Raw genomic sequence first — 14,572 nt, 5'->3', positions numbered from 1 at the left:
AGTAACCCCGAAGGTCTGAGGTTGGGGGTCTTGTTGCGAGCACAGACAGCGCAAGCCCGAACAAAGGAGCGAGTGTCGGCCGCCATGGACGGCCACCGGAAGCGTTGCCGGAGGAGGGCTAGGGTGCGTCGAACGCCAGGATGGCAAGCGAGGTTGGAAGAATGGGACCACTGGAGCACCTTGGAACGAGCAGCCACAGGGACGAATAGGCAGGATGCCGGGCCACCACCCGGGTCGGGTTCCCGCTGAATCGCTTGCCGAACGATGGTTTCTATCTCCCAGGTGACGGGTGCTATAACCAGGGCACTCGGAATAATGGGACCTGGATCCGGGTCCTTCTCAGAAGGGTCAAACTGGCGGGAGAGTGCGTCAGGCTTCAGGTTCTTGGAACCAGGGCGATAGGAAAGGGTGAAGCGGAAACGGTCAAAAAACAGAGCCCACCTGGCCTGTCTGGAATTGAGCCTCTTGGCCGACTGAATATATGCTAAATTCTTGTGGTCAGTCCAGATCACAAAAGGATGTTCCGCTCCCTCCAACCAGTGCCGCCATTCCTCTAGCGCCTTCTTGACCGCCAGCAGCTCCCGGTTCCCGATGTCATAGTTGCGTTCTGCCGAATCCAACTTCTTTGAGAAAAAGGCACAGGGATGGAGCCTCTTCTCCTTGGGGGAACATTGCGAGAGCACTGCGCCAATCCCCACATCCGAAGCGTCGACCTCTACCACAAAAGGCAAAGTAGGATCCGGGTGGGGCAGAATGGGGGCAGAAGAGAAAAGCCGCTTCAGCTCACTGAAGACCCGGTCAGCCTCGGGGGTCCAACGGAAGCGGGTGGCAGGCCCGGCAGTGAGGGCGTGGAGAGGCGCTGTCACCTTGCTGTAGTCCCGGATAAAACATCTGTAGAAGTTAACAAAGCCCAGGAATCTTCTGGGTGGAATCTGTTTCGGGGTGGTGGGTTGGGGCCAGTCAGCCACTGCCTTGACTTTACCCGGGTCCATGGTCACCCCCTTAGTGGTAATGATGTAGCCCAGGAAGGTGATGGTGGACACATAGAAGTCGCACTTCTCCGCCTTGACGTAGAGCTGGTTCTCCAGGAGACGGTGCAGCACCCGTTGCACATGTTGGATGTGTTCCTCCCGTGACCTAGAAAATATGAGTATGTCATCCAGGTACACAAACACAAAACGATTCAACATGTCCCTCAGTACATCATTAACTAGAGCCTGGAAGACAGCAGGGGCATTAGTGAGGCCGAACGGCATGACCAAATACTCATAATGACCATTAGGGGTGTTGAACGCCGTCTTCCATTCGCTTGGTAAAAAATGTAGCTCCACGTAAACGGTCAAAAGATGAGGACATAAGAGGTAAGGGGTAACGATTCCTCACCGTGATCCGATTGAGACCCCTATAGTCAATGCAGGGCCTCAGGCCGCCATCCTTCTTCCCGACGAAGAAAAACCCCGCTCCTGCTGGGGACGTGGACGGTCTGATGAACCCTGCTGTGAGGGCCTCGTCAATGTAGCTCTCCATGGCCGCCACCTCAGGACCCGAGAGAGAATAGAGCCTCCCACGAGGTGGAAACGTCCCGGGCAGCAAGTCAATACCACAGTCATAGGGCCTATGTGGGGGCAGTGTGGACGCCACACATTGCTTGGAGAAGACCAAATTGAGGTCATAGTACTCGGGAGGAACCTTAGAACATTCGGGGGGTTTGGGGCCCCCAGACGAAGGACCAGGCCCTGGAGACTGAGGCGCAGTAGGTGCAGAGAGTATACAATGGGAATGAAAGGAACGTCCCCACTCCAATATGGTCCCGGACGGCCAGTCGATGTGGGGGTTGTGGTGCACCAGCCACGGATGCCCCAGAATGAGCGGCAGCTCAGGGGAGTCAATAAGGTGAAGTTGAATACTCTCACAGTGGTTCCCAGACCAGCGTAGGCCCAGAGGTTCAGTGAGATGCTGAACCATGCCCTTTCCCAGAGGACGTCCATCCAAAGCAGTGACACGTTGGGGGTGATCTAACTTAAAATAAGGTGTCTCATGACAAAGAGTAAAATAACTGTCCAAAAAACACCCCGCTGCCCCAGAGTCAATGAGCGCAGTGACTGAGTGTTTTTTGCCCCCCCAGGACAAAACGGCAGGGACTTTAAAGCAAGAACAAGATGGGGAGGATGAAACGATATGGCTCACCAGTAATTCCCCTTTTCCCTCTCTCTCCGGGCATGAAAGACGGAAGTGGCCTGGCTTACCACAATACAATCATAACCTCCCAGCTATCCTTCTCTCCTTCTCCCCGGTAGAAATCCTGGTGCGTCCCAGTTGCATAGGCTCCTCGGTAGACAGGGATTCGGCGGCTGTCGGTGACGTCGGGACCATTCGGGAGGAGTCGGGAACACTCGGCCCCACTCGGGAGCATTCGGCTGAGAACGGCGCTCTGCTCCACTGCCTCTGTCTCCTGCGCTCACGGAAGCGATTATCCACTTGAATGGCCAAGGTAACAAGGGAATCCAACCCCTCACTAAACTCACGGGAAACTAGCTCATCCTGGACCTCATCCGAGAGCCCGTGAAGAAAAGTAGGAATTAACGCCACCTCCGTCCACTCACTCTCCGCGGCCAAGACGCGGAACTCGATCGCGTAGTCAGTGACACTGTTGCGTCCTTGTCGGAGATGCAGCAGACGAGTCGCCGCGTCTCTCCCCCTCACTGGGTGATCGAAAATCCTCTTCATCTCCTCAATGAAAAGGTCGTAGTCGGCACACAAGGGGGATTGTTTCTCCAGCAGTGCATTAGCCCAGACGAGCGCTCGGCCAGATAACAAAGTCATAATATATGCCACCATGGCACCGTCAGTGGTGAAGACAGATGGCTGGAGGGTGAAAATCAAAGTGCACTGTGATATGAAACCACGGCAGGTATCGGCCTCTCCACTATACCTCTCTGGGTGTTGAACACGCGGCTCCCTGGGTGTGATGGCTGGTCCCTGGGGACCCCCGGCCACGGCCTGTGCCTGGACCCCAGGCGGAGCGACGGTGAGGTTCTGGACGGCGGCAACCAGCTGAGTGAGGAGATCGTTCATCTGGGTCAGAACATTTTCGTGCTGGCCCAAAAGCTGTCCTTGTAGGGCAACAGCACCTTGTAGCTGAGTAAAATCCGCTGGGTCCATTTGGGCACCAAAAATGCTGAAGTAGAGTGTACTTCCGTCGCTTTACGCACTAGGTGAGCAACTTCATTGAAATCTTTCTCTATTTCTTATAAAACTCGCAGAGGGCCTTCCGACAAAATAAAAACAAAAAAGAAATGGCCGTTCCGCAAGGTCACGACCGTAGTGTTGCGTCCCGGCCGGCTATTTTCGGCAAGTGACGAAGCATGCAAGCTAGCGGCTAAGGTAACGGCCGATCGCCTGGGATACATCCACCCCAGACCTCGAGTAAAAAAATAACACCTCTGCCCGGGGCGTCCTCCTCCAGGGGCTGGGACGGACGCATTACCTTGATTCAATGTTCGATTGCATTTTGGATCATGTTCAACGCAGCCGGCACTTATCTCATTCACTGCCAGAGTTAAACATCATCTATAGCTGCCCTTGCCAGCGATTCCTAGCGTTTTCACTAACCTTTGAAAAATCATAGAATATTTGTCTTCACAAAGATCCCCCCGCTGATCGCTTTAAAATATATCCGTGTTGGCTTCGTCAGGTGCTATATGATATTGCACCTGACGAAGCTAACACGGAAAAACGTGTCGTGCAAAATAAAAGATGAAGCATTACTTGAGTCCTGTCCATCTTCACTGGAGTGTGCGGTTCCTTTCCTAAGAGAAGCAGTGGTAGTGGGAGGTCTTTTGTCTTCTTAAAGGGCAAGACCACTTTGGTAGAGGTTTGGGCTGTGTAGTTACCTTGCCATGATGTAACTCAAAAGGTGGACAAGAAATCATTTTTTTTCAAATTTGGAACCAGGGCGATAGGAAAGGGTGAAGCGGAAACGGTCAAAAAACAGAGCCCACCTGGCCTGTCTGGAATTGAGCCTCTTTCAAAATATTTTCTCCATTGATTAGAAATTCATAGAAGAGTGACTTTGAGAGATGTTTCACCGTACAATGTAAGTCAATTAGGAGAATGTTTTGAATTATCAATTTCTAATCAATGGAGCAATTATTTTTGATTTCTTGTCCACCTTTGGAGTTACATCATAAGGTAAATGCACAACCCAAACCTCTACCAAAGTGGTCTTGTCCTTTAAGTAGGTTAAGTAGGAGATACAATAAATAAATAATAATCTGAGTACTTCTTCCACCACTGAATAGGCATTACACAACTCGGTTGCAAATAACAATTTCCTAGAATTTCTCTTCTATGGTTCAGCTATTGTTAACAAACGTTCGTTCCGTTCAAAAAACACATTGCATAACTAGTGCTGGCTAATGAACAAATACAGCACTTATGTTGTTGCTATTAACCACAAGGCTTTGATGTCTGTGTGTGTGTGTGTGTGTGTGTGTGTGTGTGTGTGTGTGTGTGTGTGTGTGTGTGTGTGTGTGTGTGTGTGTGTGTGTGTGTGTGTGTGTGTGGTTTGAGATAACAGCGGTTTCTGCTTCAAGTGTGCTGCACTTCATTGTACTCACACTGCAGGCACACTGCAAGTACAGTACTTGAGTAAATGTATTTAGTTACTTTCCACCACCTCTCATGGCGTGGCCATTAACCACAAGCCTTTGATGTGTGGATGAGGAGTTGTTTGAGATAACAGCAATTCCTGCTTCAAATGTCTCGTCTCGTCTCGTCTCCTCTCCTCTCCTCTCCTCTCCTTCCCTTCTCTGCACTCTAAAAACAAATGGTGATGTAGCACCAAAAGCAGTTATTTGGCTTGTAATCATACGAGAACCTATATCTTTACGGTGCGATATAGCAGTGGTTCTCAAACTTTTCAGGCTGCGATTGCCCAAAATTATCATATTTCAACCTGGGACCCCCCACCCCGATTTTTGCCTCTGCCACCAGGGGGGCAAACAAAATATATGAACATATATATGTATCATATGTGACAAATACGGCATTGTGAGCTTGTAGATCAGCTATTTTCTAAATTGTTTCCTCTTTCTTATATTATTTGTCAATTTGGCCAATGTTTGACCAGTTTTTATAGTATATAAATGTTGAATAGGCCTACTTTTGATGCAGTAATGGTCTTTTTTCATAAGGTATTAAAAAGATCTTAACCCTTTCACGCATAGGCCTACTGGTCACTACAGTGGACAGCTATTAAAATGTCATTTTCTATTATAAGAATAGGTTTTGATGTAAGAGTTGCATACTAGCCTCTACAGGGGACGCTAGAGCATCACCCCAATACTGCAACATAATTTTGTCAACATCCAAGATGGCTGACATAAATGTAAACAAGCCCAACAGCTCAGGAATATCTATCCATTCCTTCTAAAGTAGGAGACCCCTGCAGGTAAAAAATCAAGTAACATCTAATAATACTTTCATTTCTTTCATTTCTTTCATTTCTTTTATTTCTTTCATTTCTTTCATTTCTTTTATTTATTTCATTTCTTTTATTTCTTTCATTCCTTTCATTCCTTTCATTCCTTTCATTTCTCTTATTTCTCTTATTTCTTTTATTTCTCTTATTTCTCTTATTTCTCTTATTTCTTTCATTTCTTTCATTTCTTTTATTTATTTCATTTCTTTCATTTCTTTCATTTCTTGTATTTCTTTTATTTCTTTTATTTCTTTTATTTCTTTTATTTCTTTCATTCCTTTTATTTCTTTCATCTCTTTCATTTCTTTCATATATCCTACTATAGTAATTCCAAGTATTGATTTTATTTTGGAAGGAAATCATCTGTCCACTAAATTGGACAACATACATCACTGGCTCTATTTTGACTACAATTCATACTATTGCTGCCACAGTTTGCTCTTGAAAATGCTTAATCTGCAGTAACTTTTTTGGATATAAATCAATGTATTCATGTTATTAGAAAGTAAAATGCATTGTTTGTACCAAAAATAATATAACAACACAAGCCACAACGTGCACGATTAATTTACGGGTGGCGTAGGCTACTTTTCATTGCTCACCACACATGTGCTAGCCTGGTAAACCCTCCCTCCGGAAATCTCATTTCCATTTGATTCCAGGAGTGAGTCTGGCCTGATGGCTTGTATGGGCCATCAGGCCAGTGACACGTATGAGCTCTGAGGAAGGCTCATAGCCGAAACGCGTAAGCGTTCATTTTATTGGTGTGCCAATAAAAAAAGTGGAAATGTGAGTAATTTGTCCAATTTTTTGGAAGTGCTACCTTTTTGGATTTTTTTTAATTCCTTTTTTTGATATGTATACTGGACTTTGGGTCTAGCACTCCACTGAGAAAACCCATTGTTGATGCGCAACCTCTTTTTCTTATTTACTTTACTTTACCTTTGAACCTGACAATTACCCCATATTACAAAAAAAAAAGCAACGGCAAACGAACATTAAAACTGATGAAAAAAAAAAAAATAACAATAAATAAACAAACTAGCAAATCCAAAACTATATACCTTTGGTGGGTAACGCACTGACTTTGAGGTTTTGGGTTGGATGCCAGCAGTCCTATGTACTTCCTCTGGTTAACTAAACCAGGGGTTCCCAAAGTTGGGGTCGTGACCCCACTTGGGGTCGCGGGAGACTGACGGTGGGGTCGCAAATTTATTTTGGGTCATGAAAAAATGTATATATTTTACCCATGAACTAAACTACCCCAAAAATACTATAGAATTACACACTGATGACAGTAGAATCAATACAACCAATACAAAGATCAATACAAAGGTCTGAAAATTCCAGGGAATTAAAATTAGCTATTTCCCGGAAAATGTTAAACCCTACTCTATGGTATACCAGGGGTGTCAAACCTGTGGCCTGCAGGCATTTTAATGGGTTAGAGAGTTAGCTAGTTGCTTGTTTCTCTCCCAGAACCTGGCAACTTGGTGTTGCCATGTTGAGAAACAAGCAACTAGCGTTAGCTCGTTCGTCATTAGCGGTAGCCTCTCAGGAACTTTCACTGCATGTTTGACTATCATGAGACTCCACAATGAGTAGTAGTAGAGAAAAAAATAACTTTGCATCGGTTATAATAGACGAATTTCCCTATGACACGCGCTCCCATTATGACAACGGAGGGGGTTGAAAATATGACGACAGGGGAATCTCTGGAAATAAACAATGCCACTGTTTACGTCGGTAGGTGAGTAACGACACATCAAAGATAACACTTAAAATGTCCGGAATTCTCCTTTAAGAGTAATTAAATTGTAACTTTAGAAATGTGCAGATGCCCTGTATACACTTATACTGTATGTTGGTTTGTTTACTGTTGAGTGAGAAAACAATGTTGCACATTAAGCTAACCATCTGGGGACCCCACAAAATCATTTGGGGGACCCCCGGTTTGGGAATCAGACACCTTTACAAACAAATTGGTGAAGACATTTCTCTGTAAGGAATTTCTTCCAAGATTTGTGTAATATTCCCAGTCTATCACTTGGCAGCCATGTTTTTACAAATGTCACAGTACCACCCAGTAATAATGAATTTAATCCTTATTGGTATCCAAAGAAATGTTGAAAGCTTCAACAGAATGTGAATTACATGTATATAGGTGATGAATTCACCAATCCTGGGCATTATGGCGTGTAGAAAAGATAAATGTCCAATTACATTGTTAAATATGCTTATAACCAATTGCTTCAATATTTAATTGTACTTAAAATCACTTGACTATAATGAATATATGCTAATTGGATTCCTAGATCACCAAAACATGGGGTTAGGCACCATAATTACTTGTGTAGGGTAAATAATGAAGGAGTAATGGTCTTTTAAGGAACTGGTGGCGGCCATCTTGGAAATTTGACATTTCTAATGATCAGATTTCGGTAGACTTTTGATATGTTATTAAGTACACCTGATACTACAATAAACCATTGAGAAACCTTTTGTTCCAATTTTTTTGGGGTCAAACCATATTTGCACCCGCCTATCTACCGTATTGACAGCAGAGGAAATGGTGAAATCAGCATGCGCAGGGCAGTTGGGCATCACGGCCACTTGTGTTTTATTTTGTTCATTACTGTTACATTCAGGGCGTCCCATATTGGTTCACAACGGGACGATGGGACCCTGCCCTGGTCGGCAACGCGGCAAGTAACATGGCTAATTATAATAGTAAATCCTCCGCGCTGTAGATAGGCCTTTCTACTAATTAGTATTCATTTCTGACAAGAAAAAAAAAACACCGGGATCCCGGGAACCGAAGTTAGTTCCCGGGACGGTAAATAACCTCGGGATTCCCGCATCCCGGGAATCCCGGTGTTAAACCCTACTTCACAGTTTGTTTGTTTTTTGTTTTTTGTTCGTCCGTCCGCCCGTTTGTTTGGTTTATTTGTTCATTCTTCATTCAATAAAGTAAAGTGCCGTTAATTAAAAGGTTTTTAAGCTCAGGTTACAACTACTTTGTAGAGTGATTAACCAAATGTTGTGTTTCACTTTGCATTAATAGCCAGACGCTGGCTCCGTTTTCATTCCATGGTCTGTGTCGCCCTCATGTGGGCAAAGTGAATATTGCAGGCAGCACCATCGCTCCAGTTGGTGAGAACAGAATCTCAGACATGCTGGAGCCATATGAACCCCTTAGAATAGATCATCTGGGGCTGGCCTACTGGTTGTCCCCACAGTTAGAACAAAACATGGTGAAGCAGCATTTCACTACCATGTACCACAAACCTGGAATAATAATAATTGTCCAGGTTGTATTTGACAAGCCCCAACTTAAGTATAAGTTCAATACATATGTATTTAACATTGCTTACTGTACCCAATGATGGCTAAGAACTGGGCTTAAATTGAGCTGTGCCATTTTTCATCATATTATTTTGTATCAGAAGTGGGAGTATTTGTTATGCTCCTTGATCTTTTGTATGTTCTTGTATCTATTAATTGTATCCATTTTATTCTCTATCTCTTTTTGAAGTGCACTGTTGTATTTGTTTTTATTCTGTAAGCACTTTGAGTTGTGTATGAAAGGTGCCGTATAAATACAGTTGCCTTGCCTTGCTGTTTACACAAATATAATGTAGGGTAGACTATTGGTTATGTGACAGTGTTCATACTGTATGTTTCATCTCCAAAGCAACATCCTGCTTCATCATTCTGTTTCCAAGGTTCCATCAGGAATATACATTTTATATTGTTTTATTTTCCATACAGCAGGTCTTAGTTATGTTATAGAAAACAGGAGGGAGAGAGAGAGAGAGAGAGAGAGAGAGAGAGGGGGGGGGTGAGGGCAGAGAGTGAATACATATTCATTGCAGTGTCAGGAATACATTTTAGTGGATTGAGTCTAAACCCTCCTGGGCTCTCATTGTTTCATTTTCAAAATATATTTATTTTCTGGAATTATTAAGTATGTTTATAAAATGGTACCAGGGGTGTCAATCCTGTGGCCTGCGGGCATTTTGCGATCCGTGGAGAGGGGGTCATGTCTATCTTTAGGACTATAGGCTTGGGGTATAGGGTTAGGGTTGGGGTTAGTGTTAGTTTTGAGGGAACATAGGTCCGCTCCTGTTCAATGAAGATCCCGTCTGGATGCTTTGTTCCACCATGAAAACCTACACCACCTTACTTCTTGGTCAATGTGTGTTTCACACATAAGCAATAAAGTATCCAGCACTCGCCTTAATGCCTTTTGCTCCCTAGTGGAGAAGGTGTGTAACTGACAGACAGACAGACAGACAGTCAGACAGACAGACAGACAGACAGATAGTCTGTAAGTGCTTCAACTCATCGTCGAGGGCCTCACCACCACCATACTGGAGATCATACGTTTCCTCGCCGACTCCCATGAAGTTGCAGGCGTCCTCCTTCAGGAGACCCACTGCGTGAATTCCTCAAGCTGCCCAGGTTCCTCCTAACCAGGTCCATCCTCAGTAGGCAACACAGGATCACTACCTTTGTGAGGTCTGACCACAGTTGGACAGGCACTGGCCAATCTCCACCAGGCTCCATTGAGCGGCTGTCCACCAGGATACAACAATGGTGGATTGTTGTCAAATAATTTCATACTGTATGTGACGTGCCGTTACTCAATGTAGGTGGTGGTGCGCTGAAACAGCAACACGCATGCCAGAATGATGCCTTGTAACGACCGGACCGAAGGATGGCACTGTGGTTGCTGTTGAACATATTGTAGATAGGATAGGCTTGAACAATAATTTTCGGACTTATTCCAAGTTAAATGAACTGAATTAATAAGTTCGCTACGTTTCTTTTCAACCAGAGCCGTGGCATCGCAGATGCAGAGCAGCAGTAGCGCATGTTATGCTAGGCTTCGTCATAGAAGAGTGTTGTACCGAAAATAGCAGATCTACAAGCTCACAACGCGTCCATCCGTGAGGCAATGTGCAGTTGTAGATCTGCTATGCCTGGACCAGCTGATTTGGGTTTAGACCAATCAGAACGCACAGCTGGCTTTCACAGCCCCCCTATTAGTTAACCATTTAATCGCTGATTGTTTTCAAGGCTTGCAACACGGCATTTTAATGATATAGGCTTGTTTGTATTGGATGAGAAAAATATGATATTTCACCGGCGAATAATCGAATATTCGACTACTTTTAGGTCGAATAAGTCGAATGATAAAAATCACTATTCGTGAATGCCCTAACACACACACACATACACAGACACAGAGACAGATAGACACACACACACCCGTACCTGGTACAGGCACACCCTTCCAAACTATAATAAGACACAACCAGTGTTGTATCGGTGATTTTGTTAGTGGTGGGACGCTATTTTAATGACGTCACGCGCACGTCGCTTAACACCTACACTACAGGTCACACAATGGACAATTGATATGCATCTAGGCTCATTCCTATGTTAACCCTATGTTAATTCATGCTGGTGTGACAACCGGCAGTCGGCAGCCTTTGTTAACTTTGTTGAGGTGTGAATGTAAGGTTGTTTTAAATCTCTGCATGTGCGTGCTCCTGCTCAAAAAAGGGGTTGCACTGCATGTTACCGCGTCCCAAGACCAATGCATCCCTGGCCACAAAAATACTTCCAGTTTCACGTAATATTTCTTTTTTACTTTCTTTATTTGGGCAGATTAGCGTGTGTATCTGCGTGAGGAAATTGTTGTCCAAGTGACTGGGTGATTTATATGGTTACTGTTTAATTTTCAGAGGGATAGTTAGTCAGTTTGTAAATGTGTGTTGCCGTAAAAATTTGAACCGTGCATGCGTTATGTGACGAGTTCCGGTTCTAGTTCCGGTGTTATTGTAGGTCATTCAACTTGAGAGCAAGCCGACCTCCTTCCAATGAGAGGGAATCTATTAATGTATTAAAATTGCCTAGAGGAGGGTGCGTGGGTGGACATACAGACGGACGGACGGACGAACGGACGGACGGACGGACGGACGGACGGACGGTGTACGTCACAAACGCAACATCCAGACTTGTGAGACGCACCGTTGCTCCGATCAGCACCAAACTTCACAAACACCTTTCAGGGGTCTGGCATTACAACAGTCACACCAGGGGCAACATGTGGCGCCCAGGGCGCTTGTGATCCACGGGGGCCACAGGCGCACCGTTGCTCCAATCCGCACGACACTTGGCACCAACACTGTGCAGGGGTCAGCCATGACAATGGCCCCTAGGGGCCCTCCTGGATGCATTAAAAAAATATATATATATATACTACTCCTTTTTTGTCCCAATTTAATCGTTATGCCAATTAATTCCTCCCCATACATTTCTGTGTTGCCACTTCTGTTATGTCCTACTTGCTCACTGCCTTCCTACTCCTCCCATTCAACAACATTGACTCTGTGGTGATTGGCCGGTACTAACAATCAATATACTGTACTCGCATGATAAGTGTAATACTATAACAGAATGTCTCCCATTCATCTTTTGTAATCACATAATAAGTAAATTAATTAACCCCTGCATTACCAGTGAACCATGATCATTTATTTCCCCTGCTATCTGTTTAATTGGGTGGCAGGCTGATGATGACCTTGTAATTTAGCAATTTATAGCTACATGCATTATCTGGTGGTCTGGTGTGTGTGTGTGTGTGTGTGTGTGTGTGTGTGTGTGTGTGTGTGTGTGTGTGTGTGCGCGTGCGTGCGTGCGTGCGTGCGTGTTTTATTATCTGCTGAGTGTTTGATGATCATTTATGAGAGCTCATGTTAGGAATTCACAAGTGGCTAGACCATAAGACACACGAGACTAGACCATATTAGACAGATATAACAATATATATATCTTACAATAAATGCACCGAATCTCTGTATGTACGTCTGCAATCCACGTATCTCGAGAACCGTTTGACCAACCAACTTCAAATTCGCCACACACGTCACAGACGACCCGAGGGAGTGCAGTGCCCAGCGTTGGCGTGATAGGCGGTTGTCCAGAACCGCCAGAAAAGGGTCCGGCAGTGGCCCAAATGAGCCAATTGATTGTCATGGCAACCAAATCAAGCCTAAGCTTGATTTGGCCAGTGGTGGAAGTACTCAAATGTTTTACTTAAGTAAAAGTATCAATTTTGCAATGTAGAAGTACTCTGTTACCAGTGAAAGTCCCAAATTCAAAATTTACTTGAGTAAAAGTACAAAAGTATTGGTATCAAAATGTACTTAAAGTATCAAAAGTAAAAGTACTAAAAGGTTTAAAAATAGCAGATCTACAAGCTCACAAGCTGAGTGAGCTTGTAGATCGGCTATTTTCAAATAGCCTCGGTATAAAATAGGGCTAAAGTCGTTCATGTATGTTTTATAATGTAATAATTTATGTCTGCAAAGTAACTAGTAAATAAAGTTTTCAAATAATTGTAGTGGAGTAAAAGTACAATATTTGCCTCTGAGATGTAGTAGAGTAGAAGTAAAAGTATAGACAATTGGAAATACTCCAGTAAAAAGTCAAAGTACCTCAACATTGTACTTAAGTACTGTACTTGAGTAATTGTACTACTTTACACCACTGCCTGTCCAATACCACACCCCACAATACCCATTGGATCCATTGTTAGGATGCCGTCATCGTTTCAAAGCCTCTATATCCTGTGAGTGAACAAAGAAACAAGAGATTGAGGAAAGGTCGTCAACGTCATTTTCTCTATCCAGCAATTCCAGCCGGCAGATTCGTCACATTCGTCAAGTTTGGTGAATTACATTGGAGTCTATGAGAGCCGGCTGGACAGCTTATGAACAAACATTATATCTGAACGATTGAGACCTTTATAAAAAACATATTTTATTCTTTTTTTATTTACCTGAAGCCGAGTATTTAATACTCAGCTCATGAAAATAAATTGTTTTCTGCTGTGTACACTGTATAATTATATAGTCAAATCTCTCAAAGCAGTTTAACAATGGCATAAAAATAAAGGCACAGCAACATAGAAAAAGATCAACTAAAAGCAAGAGTGAAGAGGTAAGTCTTGAGCTGTGCTTTAAAGCTATCCACGGAGGGGGCCTGTCTTAGGTATAATGGGAGTTTATTCCAGGCAGTCGGTCCATAGAAGCAAAATGCTGCTTCACCGTGTTTTTTATATGACATTTCAGGCACGTCGAGTAGGCCAGCACTAGAGGACCTGAGGGGGCGATTTGGAGCATATCTAGGCAGGAGGTCGTTGAGGTAGGAAGGTGCCAGGCCATTGGGAGCTTTATAAACAAGTAAAATAATTTTAAAATTAATCCTAAAAACTACTGGGAGCCAATGTAATGATGCTAAGACTGGGGTGATATGTTCCCTCATCTTAGTTTTAGTTAAAACTCTGGCTGCCGCGTTTTGGACGAGTTGTAATCTGTCAGTTGTTTTCTTGGCAAGCCAGAACAAAGTGCATTACAATAATCAAGACGAGAGAAAACAAAAGCGTGGATTAACGTTTTTGTCCAGTGACAGATAGGCTCTAATTCGTGCAATATTTCTCAGGTGAAAGAAGGCAATCTTGATGACATGACTAATGTGTGCATTAAAGTTCAATTCAGAGTCAATAATAACACCCATGTTCTTGACTGTAGTGCTACTTTCTACAGTCATGTTGCCGAGTCTACTTGTAATTGATTATCTCTGCTCATTAGAACCAATTATGAGAACCTCTATTTTATCCTCGTTAAGCTTGAGAAAGTTCTCACTCATCCATGATTTAATGCTGGACAGACAGGTCAGTAATGGGTCTAGAGCACTAGGGTCATCTGGAGCCACAGAGAGGTAAAGCTGGGTATCGTCAGCATAGAAGTGGTAATTCACTCAGTGTTAAGTGATAAGTTCTCCCAGCGGCAGTACGTACAGGGAGAACAATAACGGACCTAGAATCGAGCCCTGTGGAATACCAGAGCAGATGTCGTGCTTGTCAGAATCAAAATCAGCTAGGTTGACAAAATAGCTTCTGCCTATTAGGTAGGACCAGAGATGGGGACTCGAGTCGGGGACTCGTACTCGAGCCGCACTCGAGTCGCCACAAATGAGACTCCAGACTCGACTCGGACTCGCCCCTCAAAGACTTGA

This window comes from Gymnoscopelus braueri, assembly GCF_963280865.1.
Source record: "Gymnoscopelus braueri genome assembly, contig: SUPER_20_unloc_1, whole genome shotgun sequence".
Classification (NCBI taxonomy): domain Eukaryota; kingdom Metazoa; phylum Chordata; class Actinopteri; order Myctophiformes; family Myctophidae; genus Gymnoscopelus; species Gymnoscopelus braueri.
This window is presented reverse-complemented; position numbering follows the sequence as displayed.